The sequence below is a fragment of the Aegilops tauschii genome, chromosome 2 (genome assembly GCF_002575655.3).
Source record: "Aegilops tauschii subsp. strangulata cultivar AL8/78 chromosome 2, Aet v6.0, whole genome shotgun sequence".
Classification (NCBI taxonomy): Eukaryota; Viridiplantae; Streptophyta; class Magnoliopsida; order Poales; family Poaceae; genus Aegilops; species Aegilops tauschii.
This window is the reverse complement of record NC_053036.3, coordinates 629,552,977-629,562,141: the sequence shown is the minus strand read 5'-3', so window position 1 is coordinate 629,562,141 and position 9,165 is coordinate 629,552,977. Positions and strand designations below refer to the sequence as shown.

The 9,165-nt window shown below is 46.3% G+C and overlaps 1 long non-coding RNA gene across 1 annotated transcript; it reads left to right on the top strand.

Moving 5' to 3' along the window:
- The first annotated feature begins 5,760 nt into the window (after window positions 1–5,760).
- On the top strand, window positions 5,761–7,706 carry LOC120974758 (uncharacterized). Its single transcript, XR_006671115.2, has 3 exons — window positions 5,761–6,852; window positions 6,994–7,208; window positions 7,357–7,706. It is a non-coding gene; the product is annotated as an uncharacterized lncRNA (long non-coding RNA).
- Window positions 7,707–9,165: the final 1,459 nt, after the last annotated feature.

The following is a 9,165-nucleotide window of genomic DNA, read 5'->3' as shown; positions in this document are numbered from 1 at the left end:
TCAGTGATCCACAGACAGTTTCACAGAAGAAGAGCAATCAGGGAAACGTCACGGCACAAGATCAAACAAGTAAGCTTTACAAAAAGGATGGAGTCACTCTCGCTCACTCCATCTAGCTACCATCCTGCCACATACTCTGGCCCCTCGCCTCCTTGCACGCCGCCCTCTTCACCTCGCCTACCCGGCTCTGCAACCTCCACAGCCCCAGCCCCAACCCCAGCGCCTCCTCCTCCTTGCCTCACCGTGACCCGCCTCAGCATCGCCATCGTTGTCGACGACCAACAAGGGGCCTGGAGCTCGGGCAGACGCTGCGACAACAGGTCCTTGCACGCCTTCAGGGTCAGCTTCTCGTAGTTCAGGCACCGGCACATCGACCCCTGCTCCCTGGACAACATCAGCATGAGGTGTGCCTGCATTCCACAAAGTCACACCATTAAAATGGAGCTATTGCTAATTTTCAGTTGTCTCACAATTTTCACTTAACAGTTGGCCCAAAAGGTGCATCAGGATTTGTAATGGGGGTATGAGTTTCATGTGATCATTGCTAATAATCGTGTGGGTGCATGCACGAGGATACACCATTGAATGGAGATATTTCTAATGTTCGGTTGTCTGACAATTTCACTTGATGTTGCACACCACTAAGGCTGAGCTTACTCTCTTTACGGTATGCAACTATTAGTCTGTAGCTAGGTTATATATGAAGTGACCTTCACATGAGAATGGTCGTCTGACCTTCCACAACGAACAATGGGTTTGGAGCTTGGGCGTCCGCTGCTACAACGGGTCCTTGCACACCTCCACGGTCAGCTTCTCGTACTTCAGGCACCAGCACATCACCCCCCACTCCATGGACGTCAGCTTGGCGTGTGCCTGCATGCACAAGGATGCGCCATTGAATGAAGCTATTGTTAATTTTCGGTTGTCTGACAATCTCACTTGTTAATCTGTAGCTAGGTTATATGTGAAGTGAACTTCAGATGAGAATGGATGTCTGACCTTCGATGACAAACAAGGGGTTTGGAGCTTGGGCGGCCGCTGCAACAACAGGTCCTTGCAAGCCTCCAGGGTCAGCTTCTCGTACTTCAGGCTCCCATGCTCCCTAGACATCAGCATGGCGTGTCCCTACATGCAGAAGGATACACCATTAAATGGAGCTATTGCTGATTTTTGTTGTCTGACACTTTCACTTAATGTTGTACACTACTAAGGCTGAGCCTACTCTCTTTTACGATGCACAACAATTAGTCTGTAGCTAAGGTTATATATGGAGTGGACTACAGATGAGAATGGTTGTCTGACCTTCGACGACAAACAAGGGATTCAGAGCTTGGGCATCTGCTACGACAACAGGTCCTTGCACGCCTCCAGAGTCAGCTTCTCATAGTTCAGGCACCAGCACATCATCCCCCGCTCCCTGGGCATCAGCATGGCGTGTGCCTGCATGAAGAAGGATACACCATTAAATGGAGCTATTGCTAATTTTCGGTTGTCTGACATTTTCATTTAATGTTGCAAACTACTAAGGCTGAACTTACTACTCTCTTTGATGGTGCACAATTATTAGTTTGTAGCAGCTAGGTTATATATGAAATGACCTTCAGATGAGAATGATTAATGTAAATTAAAAAGCTTAGTAATGTGACTGAGATTTAAGGAAGTTGCAGAAACCTATGAAGAGAGAACCCGATATCAAATCCAGCAATAGAGTACTCACAAAATTCAACCAAGTTCAGTAAAAAAAATGTTGTTGATGATACTAGCACTGGCAGAGCTTGAAGCTCAGTTCTGGGCGGGCTGGGCGGGCGAAAGAGAAGAAAATAACCAGTGGGCATGTGTTCTAAGGCCTCATGGATATATGTATTGTGTATAAATTTTCAAATGTTGGGCGGGCCACAGCATGGGATGGCCCCAACATAGCTCCGCCACTAGATACTAGTACAGTCAAGCTCAATCACGCTACAACCAGGGAAATTTCAATTTGTGCGTTTCCATGTTTCAAAGGAAGGGTGCAGTTGGCAAGGAAATTAAAGGGAGCATACACATAAAAGCGAGGACGATGATTAAAGGAGAAAAGAAACCAAAACAACATTTGCAAATAAAAAGCAGCAATGGCAATCGGGCAGAAGAGTCAAAGGTTCCATTGCAACAGCATGCTTATCAAAGACGATATCTTCATTGTATAATGATCAGCTTGGTTGTATAATGATCAGAGTTCAGTACCAAAGAGATATCAATTTGACAGACTAATGACAGCATGAACCACAAAAGTGCACCGCCAACAAGGAAAAATGTAAAAAGTTGGGTTTTGACAGACAGTGGCAGGCCCAGCAATGAAATGGAGGAGGTGCACTACAATTATTGTTTTCAACCTAATCCAAGTGCCATACAATATTTGGTAAAAGATAACATAAATATCTTGATTATGCTCTGTTGAGTCTGTTCGCAATGCTCACAAGAGCTCTCTGAAAGTCCAAATGCCTACATTCATCAGCCATGTCCATCACACATTTACAAATCACACTTGACAGGAGGGAGGAGGCTCACCTTGTGGGATGACGCTGGTGGCCAGCGCACCGGTGGCTTGGTGGCACACGGGTCGACGCCTCAGCGGTCGCTGGAGAAGACGGCGGGATCGCGGGAGCCGGAAGCCTCGGCGGTTGTTGGAGCGAAGGGCGACGGCGAGCCGGCGGCATCCTGGGAGTGGAGAGGCACCAGAGCGGGAAGCTGGGAGGAGACAACAAGTAGAGTTAGGTCTCTCTAGCTCACATGACGAAGGAAAGGGGATGACTGGAAGAGAGGTGGGCTGTTGGCCTAATTAGTCAGCTATTTTTGGGCCGAAATAGGCAAAATAGTATATGATAGAAATTGTTTTCTCAAAATTCTGGGTGGGCCACATGCATCCTACCCTCTAACAATTTGAGATTTCTAAGGAGATAAAAAGATATGCAGAAAATGATACCAAAATTCAGAACTGTACAAAGCAGTTCTATGAGACAAGTGCACTAATTGAGACAGCAATTTCAGTAGGTTGTATGGATTGACTTGATGACTTTGAATTTGAAAAGAGCTTCATTTATGAAGGACATGACGAAAGGAAATTGCCCAATGACAATGTTTTCAGATGTAATGGACCAAAATAGAACAATGCATGTTGCAGAAAGGGTTAAAGGCATGTCAAAGGTATTGAACAATCCGGTGCTTTTTTACGGTTTTATGATGCATCTAAAAAGTTACTCCTAGTGTACAAGATGGCATAAGATGGAAAATAAAACAGAAAAATAGCTTGATCAGCTTTGTCACAAGCACAAAAGGGAAGAACCACTGAACCTTGCAAATAATGATTACTAAGCACAATAATAAACTAGCAAGCATCAGACAATCTATGCGATAGTGATAACTATGAAAGGAAGAAGGTAACTAGCATGCAAATGAATGTTTACCACTTGACACTGTCGGCAACGATAATAACGATGGTGGAAAGTTGCAGTATGCTTCTGATGGGTGGGGACATGAACCACACACCCTCTCGAGCTGAAATGTGTCGACGTCCCGCGTGTAACAACCTTGCTTGACTGACGAGTTTCCGACATAATATAGGAGCAAGTGCCTACCCACCGCACCCTTGATCAAGGACCCAGATTCCAGCGAGAATGGCTCATTCTCCATCTGCCACCGGGTGGAACTCCCACCATTGTTTCGCCAGACGGTATAAATACGGCGATCTGTGTCAGGTTTAGGCACAAACATCACAGTCATGCCTTGGCCTGCCTCCACTATGGCCACATCATCGCCCGGTTGTCTGGCACAGGGTGGGTGGTCAACCATGGAGAACTCCAACGTCCGGATGTCAAGCACGAGCAATTTTTCACTGGTACCTGAAACCCAGTAGAAGCAACCATGTGCGTAATGGCGCGACACGAACCAAAACTTCCACGTCGATAACGCAAAGCCAGGTAACGAGTCGATGTGGATCAGGGATGTAATGGCTCGCCATTGCCCTGTGGAGGAAGAGAAACAGCGGCCATCGGCTTAGTTTTGAGCAGCATCATCCAGATCACTCTGAATGACGTCCCCTCAGTAGTAGCAGCTGCCTCCTCGTCGTCGCCGGGAGGGGCGAGGAAGGATTCGCCGAAGCACGGCCCTTCAGTCGCGAGCGCGACAACGATCGAAATGGCTAGGTCACCGGGGACCGGGGGGAGCAGGAGATACTGCCGGTGCAAGGGGTCGCACACCACCATCTCCTTGAAGACGGATCCGAGCTCGTCGTGACGGCTGGGTCTGTCAAGGAAGACGCGGCCGTCGCTGACTTCCCGCATGGACCAGTCCAAGGAAGACCCGGGGAGGAACTCGAAGTCGAAGTCGGCAGCTTTGGCGACGGCGCGGGCAGCCGGGCGGAGGGGTGAGGCGGTACCGCGCGGTGGAAGCCGCTGTAGTCGAGGAAGCCGAGGAGGGGCGCGGGGTGGAGATTGCAGAAGCGCCGGAGGAAGGCGCGGTTGGCGACGAGACGGCGGAAGGAGACGCAGGCGGCGGAGGCGCGGATAAGGTCCTCTGGGGTGGGAAGGCGGAGGAAGATATCCGCCAGGAGCTTGTCGGGGATCGCCGACAAGGCCATCTTCCGACCGCTCTCCGGCGTCGGTGCAGGCGGCGGCGGCAGCGGCGGTGTGGGAGTTCGCACGAGGTTGTGTGTGCGCGCTGCTGCGAGTGAGCCGACGACATAAAAATTGAGCCCTGCGAGATGTGTAGCCTGAACACACGGAGTGGGCCGTAGCTGGCCTCCTACATCGACACTCCGGACTGGCTGGCCTATATAATCCAGTACAAGCGATTTGCATTACATATGTTCGGTTTTCTCAAATTATCGGTTGCAGTAAAAAGGATATTAAGAACACTGAATTTTGAAAATACAATGAATTTTTAAAATGCTCACAAATTTTAAACAGTTTTCATGATAGAAAAATGTTCTCTAGGTTAGATATCTACTACCCCTAGAGTCCAACTAAGCATGTTAGCCGTCTAAAACGATCTAATGGCCTAAAATCTCTACTAACAAAAAATATCGGTAACGAAACCCGCTACCGCTTTGTCTCTCTCCAACTTCTCGCCATCCACACGCCCCCTTCTCGCCAACTGCTCGGCACCACCTGCCGCCAACCTCTCGGCCCCGCCACCGCCGCTCACGCCCCAACCGCCCCTTCACGCCGCCAACCGACGTGAGCAGACCGACGTTGGCGGACCAGACCGGGGGTTGGCGCCCACTGCTTTTCTGGGACTACGGCCAAACGCCGCCGTGAGCAGAGGCTGCACACGCCCCCGACACTGGTGGCCGAGCGACCGACGCCGGCGGTCGATCGGCAGCTCCGCAGGGGGGGCTTAGCAGCACGCCCCCGACGCCTCGGCCTGGGACTGCCGGTGTTGTGGTTCCTGGCTGCCCTGGGGTTGGGGTTGCTGACTGCCGACACCGACGCCGAGGCCTCCGGCCCAGATGTTGCTGCCTACTGGGCATGCAAACTGATGAATCCTCCCGTGAGCCACCATGCATCTTCAATTGTTAGATTAATACAATTCGCAAGCTTCCCTGTTATCTTCAAGAGGTCGAGTAGTGACTTCAAACACATTGTCTCTATATGAAGTATAAGATCGGCCATGAATTATTCTCTTATTACTGCGACAGGAAAGAAATTGGGGCAACTATGTGTCACCTTCCACATGCCCAAGAAAATATACACCTTCGTAGGCACGAATGTTATACAATTTACGCTGAGTAATAAAAAACATGGCCGAGTTTGATTGATTTCATCTATTTGTTACTTCACTTTTTGTTTTTATGTGTTAACTTTTAGTTTCAGTTGTGAGTTTTGAAGCACAACTATTCCAGATTGTTCTACTACTATTTGAACGTGCTATAATGGTGTTTCAGTTGCTTGACACTGACAATATTGTATTAATGAAAATAGATCTATTCAGTGAATTTTTGTGATTAATTTTTAAACCTGCATAATGGTATGCATAGACTATATATCTCTACAAATAGCATGGTGCTTTCTGCTTTATGGCTTCATCAGGAAGATAACTTGGATGATCATTTAGCAAAAACAAATCATGACTTCCTGCTTATTTCATACTTGAAGATAATTTGAGTGATCATGTAAGAGAAGATGCCTTCTTCTGCTTATGTTCCAAACATGAAAATAGGCACAGCTATAATTGAGAGTTTATCCAGACCTTCATTTATGTGCTCAGCTATATGTGACATGTTCCAAATATACGGAGTGTACTCCTGCATCAGATCCATTAACTATATGTTTCTTGTTACAAATTTCTATTTACAGATGGACAATCATAATCCAGGCGCTTCTCTGTCGGGAACCGGGGAACGTTCCCCATTTACAGACCCGACGAACGCACCAGTTAATGTTCATGGGAATGAAAATCCCACGTGTCAAAATCTGCGAGAAAAAAAAATCAAAGGGTGCTCAAAGTTGGTATGCCCGACTGTCCGATGAGAAAAGAGCGGAATACCACCAGAAGCGACATACATTATACAAAGAAAAGAAGGCGGCAGCGAAGAAGACAGCTAACCACGAGCAAGTGTCGCAAGCACCTGCTTCTTCCTTGATGGGTGTGCAACGTACCCCTTTGAGCAACATAACCAACACACTCGATGATGGTTCGTTCGTTAACTTCGGGCCTACTGTATCAATGGTAATTATATCAACAGTAATGTCTTTCCTTTCATCTTGTGTCGTAGGTATATGTACGGCTGCAACCTCGGTGAGTACTAACCATCAGACCGAAGATATGAGTGTTCGATGCAAGAAGCGAACAGTGACAACGGTTCCTGACACGAAAGTAGGCACAACTATACTTGAGAGTTTATGCAGGCCTTCATTTATGTGCTCAGCTATATGTGACGTGCTCCAAGTAGAGGTAGTGTACTCTTGCATCAGATACATTGACTATATGTTTCTTGTTACAAATTTCTATTTACAGGTGGAGGATCATAATCCAGGCGCATCTCCGTCCGCAACGGGGGAACGTTCCTCGACGAACACACCAGTTCATGTTCATGGGAATGAAAATTCAAAGGGTGCTCAAGGTTGGTATGCCCGACTGTCAGAAGAAGGGCGTTATCTTGTCTGGTCGTGAAGTTGTTCATTCTCACTTCAACATACAACTAACCTCTGATAAAAAAACTTCTGGAAGAGGTACAATTCTTGCTGATCACATTGTATGTTGCTATGTTTTGATTCTTCCTGGTTTATCATGAGCTTGGACATTGATAATCTGAATTGAGCCATGCGTTTTCACCTCCTAAAGCTGATATGTATCTGAATTCTTTGTTGCATGTTTCAGGGTCAGGGTTGAGATGAGGCATGTATTTGAGTTTTCAAGCTATATGGCAAGGCGTGTTTCTATCCAGAGTTGTTATGTTTAGTTAATGGAATAGAGATATACTAGGTATTTCAGAAGGAAATATGCATACAATGCTAAATGTAACTATTTTATGTCTCACTATAAGACAGTGTCAGCTGCATATACATTTTGCAGTATTACAGAGTTCTATAATGGGGTCTCTTGTATGCTCAGTCTTCCTTGAATTTCTTCTACCATAATAGTCTACTGAACAATAAAGCACAATAGCTGCTACATCATGCTGTGTATATTAACATGTTGCTATATACTCTATGTTGGTGTCATTTTGACATTCTGTATTTTGTTTTGCTATGGTAGTATTTGACTCCTTTTTTGTGTCATACAGAACACCCAAAATGAGATAAAGCTAAAGGCAGAGACCTAATTTAATGAGTTGGGAGGCATGTGCAAGAGGGAGGGGTGAGATTAGGGCTCATGGGCTATTCAAATAATCACAAGGACGTGTTTTGGGTGCGATTTGGGGGCTTTACCTTTCACATACTTAGGAATACCAATCCACCATCGTAAGCTGACAAACAGAGAATGGAAGTGCATCGATGACCGATTTGAAAAGAAACTGAGTTGCTGGAAGGACAAGCTCATGTCATACGGAGGCCGACTAATTCTGATAAATTCGGTTCTCACGAGTATGCCTATGTTTCTTTTGTCGTTCTTCGAAAGTCCCAGTTGGAGTTAGGAAAAGACTGGACTTCTATCGATCACGATTCTTTTGGCAGGGTGATGAACTAAAAAGAAAATACCGTCTAGCCAAATGGGATATCATCTGTAGACCGAAAGACCAAGGGGGTCTTGGTATTGAAAATCTTGAAGTTAAGAACAGATGTCTTCTCAGCAAGTGGCTGTGGAAGTTATCAAGTGGGACTGATGCCACTTGGGCGCAAATCCTCCGAAGCAAGTATCTTCAAACCAAAACTTTGTCTCAGGTGACAGTAAGGCCGACTGACTCACCCTTTTGGAAAGGGCTTATGAAAGTTAAACTATCCCTGTTTAATAGGACAAAGTTTATTATTGGTAACGGTGCTAGTACGCGATTCTGGGAGGATACTTGGCTCGGAGAGACACCCTTGGCCATTCAATACCCGTCTTTGTATCGTATTGTTCAACGACGTGAGGTGTTTGTTGCAACGGTACTTCAATCTATCCCCCTTAATATTCAGTTCAGAAGGGCGCTAGTGGGCAGTCGTTGGGAAGAATGGCTCCGTCTAGTAAGCAGACTGATGGAGGTTCAGCTTTCTCAACAACCCGATGAACTACGCTGGAAGCTTACTACGTCTGGAGTATTTACAGTTAAATCAATGTATGTTGATGTTATCAATTCAAGCTCGATTCCTAGTTCCAAACATGTTTGGGCTGTCAAAGTTCCTTTGAAAATCAAAGTGTTTATGTGGTTTGTCCATAAACAAGTTATTTTAACCAAGGACAACTTGACAAAGCGTAATTGAACAGGACCTACTAGGTGTAGTTTCTGTGATCGGGATGAGACGATCAAACACCTTTTTCTTGATTGTCCGCTAGCCAAAGTTTTATGGCGGACGGTCCATATTGCTTTTAATATTACTCCACCGAGTTATGTCAACACGTTATTTGGAATGTGGCTTAACAGGGTAGAGCCCGAGTTAGTGAGACATATTCGCGTAGGAGTTTGCGCCTTGTTGTGGGCACTCTGGAATTGCATAAATGATTTGGTTTTTAACAGGACAACACGCATTCATTTTTTGCAGGTTATTT